The sequence below is a fragment of the Eublepharis macularius genome, chromosome 17 (genome assembly GCF_028583425.1).
Source record: "Eublepharis macularius isolate TG4126 chromosome 17, MPM_Emac_v1.0, whole genome shotgun sequence".
NCBI classification, from domain to species: Eukaryota; Metazoa; Chordata; class Lepidosauria; order Squamata; family Eublepharidae; genus Eublepharis; species Eublepharis macularius.
In genome coordinates, this window is record NC_072806.1 from 32447361 (window position 1) to 32461949 (window position 14589).

The following is a 14589-nucleotide window of genomic DNA, read 5'->3' on the forward strand; positions in this document are numbered from 1 at the left end:
GATCAAACCAAAGGTTCTCCTTGTGTAGGGTTGCTACTGCAATTTTCCGGCCTGCTTAAAGTTAGGGTTGCCAACCTACAGGTGGGGCCAGGGGGTCTTCCAGTATTACAACTTATCTCCAGGCTTCAGCAATCAGTTCCCCTGGGGGAAATGGCTGCTTTGGAGGATGGACTCTATGGCATTATACCCTGCTATGGTCCCTCCCTTTTCCAAACCCCTGGCTCCACCCCCACATCTCCAGGAATTTCTCAGCCTGGAGTTGGTAACCCTAAGCCCATTGCTTCATCTCTAAACTATCCATTATGTTTCCACCTTTCTTAGGTGCAAATCAAACCTACAAATCTTTGTTTTGCATGACTTTCAGTTTCCTTGTAATGGATATTTCCTGTTCAGATTCTGCACTTCTTTTAATGTTATTGTTGTGTCAGTTGCATATAAATGACATTGGCAGGAAAACCAGTAATGATAACAGCTGATAACATTGTTCTCCCCTCTTCAGCTTTATCTCACAACAGCCCTGTCAGGTAGGTTAGGCTGGGAGGTAGTGACTGATTCAGCCAATTTCCAAAGTTGAGTAGGGACTTGAACCTGGGCAACCTTCCAGGTCCTAGTCCAGCCCTCTTTCTACTACACTGTGCTGGCATGGGCCAGCCTCTTTTAATGTCAGAGCCCCTACGTCAAGTCATTGCAAAAAAAACCAACACCCTATAATTCTTATTGCCCTCAATGTGCATGAATACAAGACAGGTCCCTGCCCTGAGTAGCTTACAGAGTAAAATTTGACCTGAAGGAAGTGACGGTGGGGATAAACTAGGGAACGTCTTCATTCAAGTTCCAGTGGCATAATATTAGAACGTGTGTGTGTGTGTGTGTGTGTGTGTGTGTGTGTGTGTGTGTGTGTGTGTGTGTGTGTGTATGAGAGAGAGAGAGAGAGTGAGTGGGTGGGTGAGTGAGTGAGTGAGTGAGTGAGTGAGTGAGAAGATCCATAGAAATTTGGTTTTGGGAAAGAATGGAGGGAGGTGGCATCCTCTAGGAGCTTTGGGAGGCAATTCAGGGCACAGAACAGAGACAGGGCAGACGTATTAGAGGGGGCAAGAAACCTTTGGACAGCTGCAGATGGCAGCGCTGGAAGAGCAGAAAGCCTAGCTAGGGATGGAGATCTGAAGCTAAGGAACCGCAAACAGATTAAAAAGTCAAGACAGGCATTTAAACAGAAGCAAGGGCTTGAAATGAAGAAGCCATTTAAAGAAGGAGCCACCGTTACGCCTAAGAGAAAAGGAGCTGTGAACTGGCCTCAAGGGAAGGCAGGACGGCTCTTTTGGGAGCTTGTGGCAAGGAGAACAGATGGGGGTTCATTTTCAATGTTCTCTGCTTTTAGAGTGAATGTCATTTGGAGCGGGGAAGGGCTGTAGCTGATGGTTTTTGTCTCTGCCGGGTTACGCACACAAAGTAACTCAGGAGGAAAAGTTCCCGTTTGAACGCACAGCAAAGGAACCCAGAACTGGCTTCTATCTACCACAATCAGATCCAATGCCTTTGGGGCACCTAGCATGCGTCTGTGCAAAAACGTTATAAAGAGTCCGCCTAGAGGGGAACTGTATTGATTTATCCAAAGCATTGATCTGCTACCTCGCCAAACACCTGCTTAAGGCAGCTCCCCAGTAAAACAATATGATAAAATCATGAAAACGATAGCAAAAAAACAAGCTATCGAAACCACAATGTGAAAACAAGCCAGGGCATTAAAACCGATGTGAAAAAACAACATCCCGCAGCTTACAATGGGAAAATCGTCCTCAGATTCGATGAAGACCATAAAAAACAGCTAACAAAGGCAGCACCCCTCAGTTAACAGCCTGGATAAAAATGGATGTTTTGCCCTGGCATCTAAAGATATGTGCCAGATCAGTCTCAAGAAACAGGGTGTTACAAAGGCACTACAAAAGCCTTGTCTCCGGTGGTGATGTTGATCATTAATGTTCTTTATAATCCACCTTTCTCGCAGAGACTCAAGTGTAAGTCAATACGATCAGCGGTCGGGACATTCTCAGGCCTCCCCAGATCCTAGTCAGACACTTGAACCACTACAGTTTATATTCTGGAAGAGGCTGGACAGTGCTGGGAGTTGACTGAGAGCCAAGCTACAAGTGATGCCTGACACAGGTTGGACACTTGTCAGCTTCCCTCAAGTTTTGATGGGAAATGTAGGCATCCTGGCCTTGCAGCTGTAATGGAGAGCCAAGCTGTAAAACCAGGATGCCTACATTTCCCATCAAAACTTGAGGGAAGCTGACAAGTGTCCAACCTGTGTAAGGCGTCACTTGTAGCTTGGCTCTGACGCAGCTTTCAGGGCACAGGATCACTCTTTCTGGATCTGACGTGGGGTTGCGGACTGGCTGCCTTGTGCCTCCCTCCTGTGTACTTGAGGTGCATTTTTAAAACAAAGCTGTTCATGTTCCCCTTTTTTCTGCAAGTCAGGAAAGGGCTGGTTCCTGCTCTTAGATCCGCACAGCAGACACAGCAGTTGTGTTGAGAACAGCATCTGTTTATTAGCAAGGAAATACAGGGATGAGAGCAACTGGCTTCAGGACAAGGGAGCTCACGCAGCCTACAATTCTAACAAGCAAACTGAGCAGAGATTCCACCCCATGAGACTAAACCAACGCCGAACGCACACAACTACCAGAGGGGGGGAACAGACTCTTTCATTGTAATGCATACAGTAAATACACCACGAAAGCAAATACTGCAAAAACATGCAGTTTCCAGAAGGTCTAGTGCTGGTAAATGCTGCTCTGGGAGCCTGAGAGAGAACTGGGGAGCACTTAACCATATCTTTAGGAAATAGTTAGCCGTTGCTGGGGCAGTGAATCCTGCTTACGGGGGGAGCGCAGCGATCACCTGCTAATGTCCAAGGTGCAGTTTGACGGCTTTTTCAACAACTGGCCACTCTGCAAGAGGTTACTGGCACATTCAGTTCCAGGAGGCAACATCAGAGGAACGCCTTGGGCTCCGTGCCCTCTCCAGAGTTACTGGTTGGTCACTGTATGAGACAGGATGCTGGACTGGACGGACCACTGGTATGATCCAGCTAGGGGTACCAGGTCCCCCAGGGTCCAAACTGGGGGAACAGGGGGATGGTAGGGAACGAGCTAGCATCTTCTTACCTTTCATCCATGCGCTCCAGAGCACTTCCACATCATGCTGGGAATTACGACATTCTCAGCGCAATGCAGAAATGACTGGTCATGCGAGTTTGGTGTAGTGGTTAAGAGCACAGGACTCTAATCTGGAGAGCTGGGTTTGATTCCCTACTCCTCCACTTAAGCCAGCTGGGTGACCTTGGGCTAGTCACAGCTCTCTCAGAGTTCTCTCAGCCCCACCCACCTCACAGGGTGATTGTTGTTGTGGGGATAATAGTAACATACTTTGTAAAGCGCTCTGAGTGGGTGTTAAATCATCCTGAAGGGCGGTATATAAATCGAATGTTATTATTTAATAAAAATCAGCCCCAAACATTAAATTTTGGGCCAATTTTTACTAAATTCCACCCCCTCCCCCCCGGGCACAACCTGTCACCCCTCACCATCCATTCTTGTGCCTTTTCCCCTGGCAGGTAAGAGGCAGTGCAGGGGGGGCGAGGGGCAGAGCCTGGGTGTGGGGGATCCCTTGCCCCCACTGGGGGACTGATAATTCTAGATCCAGCAAAGCTCTTCTGATGTTTTTACTTTTCTGACTAGAGTTGCCAGTAGGGAAATTCTTGAATATTTGGGGTTTGGAGCCTTGGGAGGGAGGGGATTTGGAAGGGGAGGGACATGGGAGGGGGAATAATGCTATAGATTCCACCCTCTAAAGTAGCCATTTTCTCCAGAGGCCCTGATCGCTGAAGCCTGGAGGCGAGTTGTAGTTCAGGGAGATTTCCAGCTAACACTGGGAGGTGTTACTTACTTCTGACCAAGAAAGTGCCCGTGTTCCAACTGCTACATGGCAGGGGGGTAAGAAGGGGGATGGGAGACAAACAAGTGTGGCTGTTGCCTTGCTCCTTTTGAATCCTTGTGTGTTCTGCAGCGGATAAAGGCATTCTGGTCCCTCTTATCCGGGACACCTTCTACGGTCAAGTGTTATTGCTGTGGGTTGGATTAAGTGCTGTGAACTTCCCAAAGTTTACTTTTTGGTCAAAAGGGAAACCTGAGGCTAATTCCAAAAAGAACCCTATTCCAATGGTTTAACTACACCCACTGGAAAATGCAGCCAGCTCGTAACCAAGCCTTTTCCATTTGAGGTCTGGAAGCCTTTTTTAAAAAACAACAGCATAATATAGGTGTGTGTGTGCATTTTGAATAGCACTCCGTGTTTCCTTGTGAAAACCAGACTAGTGTTTTCTTTTCCATCTGGGTTGTGGGGGGAAAAGATTTTCCTGTAATTGTGTTATTTTTATTAGGGCTTTTGGAAGTAAAAAAGGCAAACACGGCTCTGGGAGCAGATTCTTGGATTTATAGAGTGCAAAACTGGGGACGAGATGGATTTTCAGGTTCTCTTTCAGGCTCTGTCGTTGCCTGGAGCAAAGCCAGTGTGCTCAGTTCATAGACAGATGTGTGAATGCTGATACAACAACATTTTTGAAGGCTCAGTGCCAGACAGCAAGCTGGCAGGAGACGTGGCAGGATCAGGTCCACGAGAGCTGTACAAAGAAGACCCAAACACATTTCGGGAGACAGACAAACAGAATTATGTGCCGGGTATGTCTACACTAAAGTTATAGTGCAGTGTCGATGTACGTGTCTACACTACAACAATCTTATTCCACTGTTATGGTCGCCTGCAAAGAATTGTAATCTGGTGAGAGTTCTCTGGAAGAGGTGGGTGCCTCCCACACAGGGGCAGGTACGTGTCGCTTCCCTGTCGCTACTACAGTGGCTTATACAGCGCAGTGGCTACAGGGCTGCCACATAAAATGGCAGGGGGAGACTTCCAGATGCGCATGGATCTCATGGACTGGATTCAAGTGCCAACTGGATATGCAGAACTGCCCATCCAAAGAGTCTGCCTGTTGCACCCCTGCATGATTTACTACTGAAACAAAAGCAGGACTTGGTGGTAGAACACATGCTGGCTATGGGACTGAAACAGCTTTGGATTGTCTTGATGGCCTATGCCAGATCTGCAGATTCCCAGTGTGAGTCCCAATTCCCAATACACTGGCTCTCACCCTGTTTCCAAACACAATTGAAAAGTGCTGGTGTTGACCTTTAAAGTCCTATACAGCTTGGAACCGATATAGCTGAATGGCTGCCGTGAGTCAGTTCCTGGCAGGTAGATCCCTCAGCCCCTCTCCAGTGAACATGCATTGATTCCAGTAGAAAAGCTTTTATTTGGATCTTTACAGTTCAGGTCTGAACTCCATCATGGAGCTTGGTAGAAGTGGCAAGGCAAAGCAGATAAGCATGGTTATACGTGATTTTCCCACTCTCAAAGAACTGTCAGGATTTTGGAGCGCAACTCTACACGGGTCCTGTGAGAACCCTTTATAGTCAACAGCGGCGCCAGGGTCTTCGGTGCTTGCAGCTGGCCGGCAGGCCGGGCGCCCCCACGCATGCGCATGCACACACGCGCGGGGCTGCATGATGACATCACGTGTGGCGTCATCACGGGTGCATGCGCGCCGCTGGCCCAATCGCTGCGGCAGGCAGCTGGGACGGCATGCGGGTGGCCTCCGAGCTCTCCTGCTCGGTTGCCCTGCGCCACCACAGACGCCTGCCCGCGGCTGCTGCGCCCGGCTGGGGGCATGGGCTGGTGGCGGCAGCACAGGGTGGGAGGGCTAGGAGGCTGCAGCTCCGTGGTGCATGCTCCCGCCCCCCGCGCCTCCTCTGGCACCCCCTCCGGCACCCCGCACCGAGGCCACTGCCTATCTGGCCTCAATGGGCGCGCCGAGCCTGTTTATGGTTATGGCTAAAGAGTGAGTACACAATAATAGGTTCCCAGAGTCTGAGCAAAATAGCAGGCGTCTGGGGTCTCCAAGGTTGTCTCTAGCTCAGAGATGCATAGTTCTGTGAGATAACATGAGAGGTCCCTCCTGGCTAGAGGGCCTGGAGAAATAACAGTTATAATATGGAAAGGACATGGCTAAGGAGAGAATACATCAGGTTAACATAAAACATTCAATATACTGTGGCATCAGTGACATAACAACCAAACAATCATGGCAGGGCTGTATACAGACATGACACTGTGCCTACTTCCATGTGGACCTGCCTGACTGCTAATGTCATCTTCCGAGACCCTGCTGTCAGCAGCTCTCCAGGATCACAGGTCTTTTACATCACCTATTGCCTGGTCCTTTTAACGAGAATGGCTGGGTTTGAACATGGGACCTTCTGCATGCAAAGCAGGTACTCTACTGCTGAGCCATCACAGCTCCACCCCTAACCCTGAGCCCCATGGGGCAATAAAGTCCACTTCCATATGTTCACAAGGAGTGAAGTGGTGTAATTGCTTCTACCACCACAGTCTGTTAAATTAGCAAGACCACCTTCTAGGATTGCCATGTTCTGGTTGGTAAACCCCTGGAGATTTGGAGAAGGAGCTTGGGGAATGTGGAGTTTGGAGAGGGGAGGAATCTCAGCAGGATATAATGACATACAGCCCCCCCTCCAAAGCAGCTGTCTTTTCCAGGAGAACTGATCGCAGTAGATAAGTAGTACTTCTGGGAGATCTTGAGGTTCCACCTGGAGGTTGGAAACCCTACCTTCAGGTGAACACTGAATCTGTCTGCATCTTCCACATGGTTCTGCTTAGCTATAAAATGAATGGCCGAGAAACTGTATTTTGCCTCTGAAAAGCGGCTTTCCATTCCCCCTCCCCAACAATACTGGGGGTTTTTGGCACAACCCCCCAAAGATGCGGCAGATGAAATTGTCCCAGAGCATGATTAAAAGAAACATCTCCTTTACAGAGGTAATTATTTTGTTGTTGAAACCTTTGGTAGCACAATTATTTTTAATTTGTAGACTTCCTTGGCAAGCCTGTGATGATTCATTGGTTCGCTTTGGCTCAGAAAGAATATGGGGGAAAGGAGAACAAGTTCAAACAAAAGGATTTTGCTTTCCCTTGCTGGTATGAAATCTTGACGTGTCGAGGCTTTTAAGGTACAGCTGTGGCTTTCCCGTTTCCTGTACAGCCCCGTTTTCACAGTGATGCATGCTTTTTCTAGTTACTCCATTTCTGTGTGAACCTATGAACAGCCTTTCTAGTGGTGCTAGGACGCCGCGTTTGATTCATCGTCTCATGGTGCTGTAAGATTTCTTTCCTGTAATGTTTGTATGGTGGATGAAGTTTTCGCCCCTGAGCAGGGGTCATTTCGTAGAAAAAGAGCTGCAGGAACTCATTAGCATAACTCATTAGCATATGCCACACCCCCTGACATCACCTATCCTGGCTGTTTTGGACCCAATCCTGGCCATTCAGGGCCAAAATTGGGCCCAAAATGGCAAAAAGGGACTGAAAATGGCCAAAAAGGGGCCCAAAATGGTCAGGATTGGGCCGCTGCTGAGTGGGAGAGTGATCCACCACCCATCAGAGGCCCGATCTGGGCCATTTTGGGACCAATCCTGTCTGTTTTGTCCCTGATTCTGGCTGTTTCGGCCCCAATCCAGGCCGCAACAGGCCCAAAGTGGCCAAAAATCAGGTGGGCGGGGCCACCTGACGTGACTTCTTTGAAAAACTACCAGAACTGCGTTCCTGTGCATTCCCCCTCAAAATGAGTGCTACCCCTGAGGAGGTTATATTAATGAAACATCAGGTATCCTGTTGGCCATGTATGTTGGGCGGCAAGGGAGCATCTTCTGACGTCCTGACACCACCGGTACCACTTTAAAAGGAAAAAGAAACTTACTGTAAAGGACATGTACATATAAATATAAGAATATAGTACTTACTTTGTTTCTGATTGTGTTATACCATGGAAGCTTACCTGTTGGATGTCTTCCCAGTTGGAGTTTCTTGCTGCACCTGTTGGATTGGAAGCTTACCTGTTGGATGTCTTCCCAGCTTGAGTTGTTTACTGTACCTGTTGAACTTTCTTGTTAATAATTAATGATCACACAAAGATTTTTCAGAGAATTGTTTATTGGTTTATAATGGTTCATTTAGTGAAGGTGCATGTATAGAAGGTAATGTGAATTCTATACTCTTAATATATTCACTATATACCTTCACTTTGACCTTCATTGCTTTTTCATTTATTTGATTTATTTCTGCCTTCCTACACGTGTGGTTTTCCACCTTCTAACAGGCTGTATTTGTGGGTAGGAGCCTCTTCGTATTTTTGTCTGAGAAGGGCATGAAGGCAACAGCCCTCCATCAAAAAACATCTAGTATTCCGAGGTTTACTACCTCTGAACATGGAGGTTCAATTTAGCAATAATGGCAAATAAACCTATTCTTCTCCATGAATTTGTGTGATTTTTTTAAAATCTAGATTACCATTCTGAGGGGTGTGCATCTAACATTTGTAGGGGTGGGAGTGGGGTTTAGTCACTTAAATAAATAAAAGCTTTTAAAAATGGTGCTAAACAAAACTTCCTGTCAATTTGATTTGATTGTATAATCCTAAATTCTGTTCTCGGTGACGGCGAAAATTCCCTATCAACTTTCTTCACACTCTTCATACTTTCGTCAACCTCTACTCTGTATCTTCTCTACAGTGTCCCCCTCCTCACATAAAAAAGCAGTATGAGGCGAGAAAAACGAAGCCTTATGGGGTTTTTTTTGTAACATTGATTTATTTACCAATATATGACTTGACACAGGTAAGCCACCTACCAGATGGAGCTAGTCTTTAAATCACCTTCCGTTTCCCCAAAGTTACAGCAGGTTACTGGGACAACCTCTGGCTAAGACTTGTATTTATGACCACCAGCTACAAACAACCAAGAATAGCAAAACAAAGAAACTGTTGTTACAGCGAAAGCCTACAGATTGGCGTCTCTTCACTTGAGACAATATGCAATAGCATTCCTGTTGCCACAGCAAGGGTAGCAAACAACCAGTATTTTGATGTATTGTCGAAGGCTTTCACGGCCGGAGAACGATGGTTGTTGTGGGTTTTCTGGGCTGTATTGCCGTGGTCTTGGCATTGTAGTTCCTGACGTTTTGCCAGCAGCTGTGGCTGGCATCTTCAGAGGTGTAGCACCAAAAGACAGAGATCTCTCAGTGTCAAACTGTGGAAAAGATGTTGGCAGGTCATTTATATCTACTCAGGAAGGTGGGGTTGGGCTGAGTCATCCTGTAAGAGTTTCCCAGCCCAACCCCACCTTCCAGAGTAGATATAAATTACATGCCAACATCTTTTCCACACTGTGACACTGAGAGATCTCTGTCTTTTGGTGCTACACCTCTGAAGATGCCAGCCACAGCTGCTGGCAAAACGTCAGGAACTACAATGCCAAGACCACGGCAATACAGCCCGGAAAACCCACAACAACCAACCAGTATTTTACTGATCTGACTAGTGAATCAGTATTTTATCAGCAGTCCGAGCCAGCAATGTCTATATTGTGCCGGACGCTCGACAGGGTTGGCCCCAACTGCACCTTGAACCTGCCAGATGGTTTCAAGCTCCACACCTGATCCTGTTCCAGCCCTCTTGTCCTGCTCAGGGTGGGTGACGTTGTTGTTGTCAGACTTGCTCATGGAATCCAAGGGATTTCTCACTGTGTGTTTGATAGCCAAGTCTTTTCACTCTGAGGACCAGAGGTGAAGAATTAGCCACCTGTTCCTACGGTTCTCCTGGTGCTTTGGAGATGAGCAAGTAGATTGATCAAGTATCACAGAAGAGATTTTAGCAAAGTGTTCTGATGGGAAAGGCAAGGGGGGAGCTTGTTCTGCTTTTTTTGGCGGGGGGGGGGGGGTAGGGGTAGGAATTGACAGGGGTTTCAAAAATCCTGCTTCCTCAGCTGCCACTTTCAGCATCTCTTTGGGGCTGCTGAGGGGGTTTAAGAGTAGAGATAGCCTAGTTAGCCACTGTGTATGTTTTGAGGCATAAAAGGGAATACAGGTATGCAATGTCTGCATCTGTGACTGGCAGGTAATAGGGAGGCCCCAGAGGAGCAAGGCACATAGAGAGGCCCTGCCTTCCGTTCTTGCACAGTCCACAAGTCAGTCCTTACCAACTGTTCTATAAGCACTGCCTTGCAGCCATTGACTTCTGAGACCTCCACTGGACCTCCAGGTCTATCGGTGCTTCAAATTTCACAGATTACACGTTTGAAAGTCACTCCCCCACCCCCACCCCCTGCTCACAATACTCATCTTTTGCCACAGGTGACTATCCCATTTGCTCTCACGGATGGTTTTTATTCCAAACCAAGTGATATTTCAGGGGGGACATTCAGCATGCGGGCTTACCAAGCAGCTTGTTGTGGCTGCAAAGTCACCATTCCCCAGGCAGTTAGGATTATAACAACATAACATTTGATTTATATGCCATCCTTCAGGGCAGGGGGGAGTTTAGATTGCCCTCCACGCCGCTCCAGCAGACTGTGCAAAAACATAACACCCACCCAGAGCAGTTTACAAAGTGTGTTGTTATTATTATCCTCATGACAATCACTCTGTGAGGTGGGAGGGGCTGAGAGAGCTCCAAGAAGCTGTGACTGAGCCAAAGTCACCCAGCTGGCTGCAAGTGGAGGAGTGGGGAATCAAACCCAGATCACATGTTTTTGCACAGTCTGCTGGAGCGGCGTGGAGGGCAATCTAAACTCCCCTCTGTCTGGAGATCAGGGGTCAGGGCCACTGGCCATGTGACTATTTTCACCGAGGGCAATTTAAACTTTAAAAAACTCCCCCCTTGTTCCAAAGTCAAGTCATTATGCGGTCTTGAGTTCTACCACTGAGTTCCACCACCTCTTTTCCCAGAAAAAAAGCCCTGGATAAAACTCATACTCTGATAACAGCAGCTGAATTTTTATCCCCAGCGGAATAAATATTAATTTAGGAAGGAAGAAAATTTGGTCCTAGTTTCAAGCGAACAGCTGCCATGTAAACACAATATAAATTTCTTCTTTGGTAAAAATAACATTTATTTACCTCTCTGGTCCTCTTGGTTTTAAAATATATTCCAAGCAATCTGAAAGGGCAGAAATAGCTTTTGTGTCAGAGGCTAAAGAAACTTCACTAGAAGATATCCAGAAGAAGGGAATAGCTTGGATCAGGTGTAGGCTTCAGTCAAGAGCCAGCCCACGTTTAGGTTTGGCTAGACCTGTGGAAAGCCCGAATTCATGAACTGAGAAGGATGTCAAAACGTTCTTCTACAACTAATTAAAAAACTGAAATTAGGGGCTATGCAAAAAGGAACTGGCAGGGGAGGGGCGCTCTTATTCCCTCTCTACTTCCTTCCACTATGTGGTCCCCCCCCCCCAATCCAATCTTCATGCTCCCCTCATGCACTTTTAAACTGTAACTGCCTGCGAGAATGTGCATGAATTATCTTGGAGTTATTTATTTTTATTTCTATAAAACATTTCGATGCTATCTTTCCACCCAACTTGGAGTCTCCAAGGTAGTGAACAAGCCAAACTACGTTAAATTACAGATAAATATATATATCAAATATTTAAAACCACTAAATAAAGCATATAAACACAGAGACACACACATACTAATCTGGATTCCCCACCGGTGAGAAAAATGGGATATAAATGAAGTAAATAAGTAAATAAACAAATGTTTTGCTATTTTTTTTTGCCAACCTAAGTGTTCTTCTAGGTTTGTAGAAAAATCTCCCCTAGCCCTTGTTGACTCCATTCCATAGCTTCCTTCCTTCCTTCCTTATGGGTCTAAGTTCAGAACTGGATATGTGATACAATATTTCACATCTTGATGATTAGGAAGCCTGAAAATGGAGTTTTGCCCATTTTCAGAACCAAGAATAAGGTTTGTTTCATAACAGGGGACAGCACTATGCTGGGCAAGGTATAACAACAAGAAATATGTTGACTGTGGAAAAGGCCCAGGTCAGCAGTGACAACCAAGAATGAAGTTCTGAATATTCAACAAGCCCCAGATGAAGCTATAACAATCCTCAAGGTGGGGAGGCAGGAATTTTTATCCATGCCTGGATGGCTGCCCTTTGCTTGCAGAATCCAACCTGCATCTTGCATTAATTCCAGAGATGTAGCTGTGTTAGTCTGTCATAGAAAATTGAACAGTGGTTCCTTTCTCTGATTAATTAATCTTTAAGGTGTCGCTGGACTTCTCTTTAATGATATTGTATTGGGCACATGCAGGGCTTTTTTTCAGCTGGAACGTGGTGGAACGGAGTTCCGGAACCTCTTGAAAATGGTCACATGGCTGGTGGCCCCGCCCCCTGATCTCCAGACAGAGGGGAGTTTAGATTGCCCTCCGTGCACAGAGGGCAATCTACACTCCCCTCTGTCTGGAGATCAGGGGGCGGGGCCACCAGCCATGTGACCATTTTCTCCGAGGGCAAGTACTTGCGGTATAGGTCCAGAACAGAGGTCAGGACCCCTCCCCTAAAAAAAGGAACTCCAGCAGGGGAATAATACTCTGTAGAGTGTTTATATATTTTATCAAAGTACCGTTTTAGGACAAAGACACCACAGACTTAAATTGTTTGGTATAAGGGTTATTCGCCTATCCTAACAAGCCCTGGTGGAGTGAGGTAAAGGTCAAGCAGCTCCAGCAGAGAATTCTCAGCACCGTCCCCTCATTACAGTTCACAGGAATCTGTGTGGAAAAGCTGAAGAAAAAATCCTGAAGGCAGTCAAAGTATGAGGATGCAGAGCTCTGGAGGAGTGTTTGGCTGCAACCAGAGCATGCTTTCCTCCACCTAAGATCTTTGGGTCGAGGGGTAGTTAGTGTAAGAAGAGGAGGACTAATGTAGTCCTTTACTCAGGTTTCATAGGGGGACAAAACCAAAGATGTATAAAGATAAAGAGGTCAGACACTCAGTTCACCCTTTTGCTCTTTACTGTCCTGGCAGAATCCTTTGACATGCAGAATGTTCTTCTCAGGACTTCCTCTCCATGACGCCTCAGCTTCCGCTCTTTGTCACGTCCTCCATCTTTCCTTCCACCTTCCACCATGAATGCAAGACCTGCCGTCGTGCCATCCATTGGCATCCTTAGACTAGAAAGCTCTCACCTGTCTCTTACCTTTCCTATCATGTATGGAGTTCACAGAATAGAAACCCTCATTTCTTTTCTAAAGCATAACCAAGACTCAGAGTGTAAGTTTGTTTTCTCTCTCCTATGCACACCCAGCAATGCATGTGTCTCTGCTTAACAGGGCTTTTTTTCAGCTGGAACATGGTGGAATAGAGTTCCAGCACCTCTTGAAAATGGTCACATGGTCGGTGGCCCTGCCCCCTGCCCTGCCCCCTGATCTCCAGAGGGGAGTTTAGATTGCCCTCTGCACTGCTCTGGTGCGGAGGGCGATCTAAACTCCCCTCTGTCTGGAGATCAGGGGGCGGGGCCACCGACCATGTGACCATTTTCAAGAGGTGCCAGAACTCCGTTCCACTGCGTTCCAGCTGAAAAAAAGCCCTACATTTTCAGAAGCCTTGATCCTGATTTGTTTGCTCCCCTGCCATCTTTATGCATTTAATGCAAAAACAAGCATCAATTTAAACAGCAATAGTTCTGTTTACTGTTATTGCCACCGACCATGTGACCATTTTTGCCGAGGGCGATTTAAACTTTAAAAAACTTCCCCCTTGTTCCAGCTCACCCAAAGTGACATCATTGTGCGGTCCTAAGTTCCACCACCTCTTTTCCTGAAAAAAAAGCCTGCTGCTTACTATGCACTCTGCTAACAGGTAGACCGTGTAGGATGCCAACTCTGGGTTAGAAAAGTCCTGGAAATTTGGGGGGATGGGGCTTAGGGGGGAGGATGGACCTAGGGCTGCCTTCCTGTGGGAGGGGGAAAACCTGGCTCTTACCTCCTTCTTGACTTCTTTTCTTTACTGCATGTGCACAGTCCCACAGCTGCACAGTGATGTCATTTCCGGTGATGTCACTTCTGGTGACATCACTGCGCAGGTGCAGGGGTGCTCCCGCTTCACAACAGGCTGATTTAGGCCTCAAATGGGTCCAATTCGGCAAAGCGCAGGAGTATTCCTAGGGTGGTGTGATGACATCAGTGATGTCTTCGTGCCACCCCGCGAGCATGCCTGGGAGGTCTGTTCCTGTGCTATTCTCCCCCGCCGGCCAGGTAAGTGGAGGTGGGTGTGGCGGGTGAAAGTGGGGGATCCCCTGCCCCCACTGGGGGAATGGAATCCCTAGACAGACCTCAGCAAGGTATAGAGTCTTCCCTTCCAAACAGCCATTTTATCCAAGGGATCTCTGTGGTTTGGAGATCAGTTGTAATTCTAGCCTCACCTGCGGGCTGGCAGCCATAGCGTCCTCTATGTCCCCTCCTTGTAACAATGGCTGTGTACTTTATTGGCACTGAAAAAATGCTACAAAATAGTAAGATAATAATTGTAATTCTACAGCAGTTGGGGGCATATTCTGCAATAGATTTGGCAGTAAATCAGTGGCAATTTGCCAGTGTCAACAAACCCTTATGTTT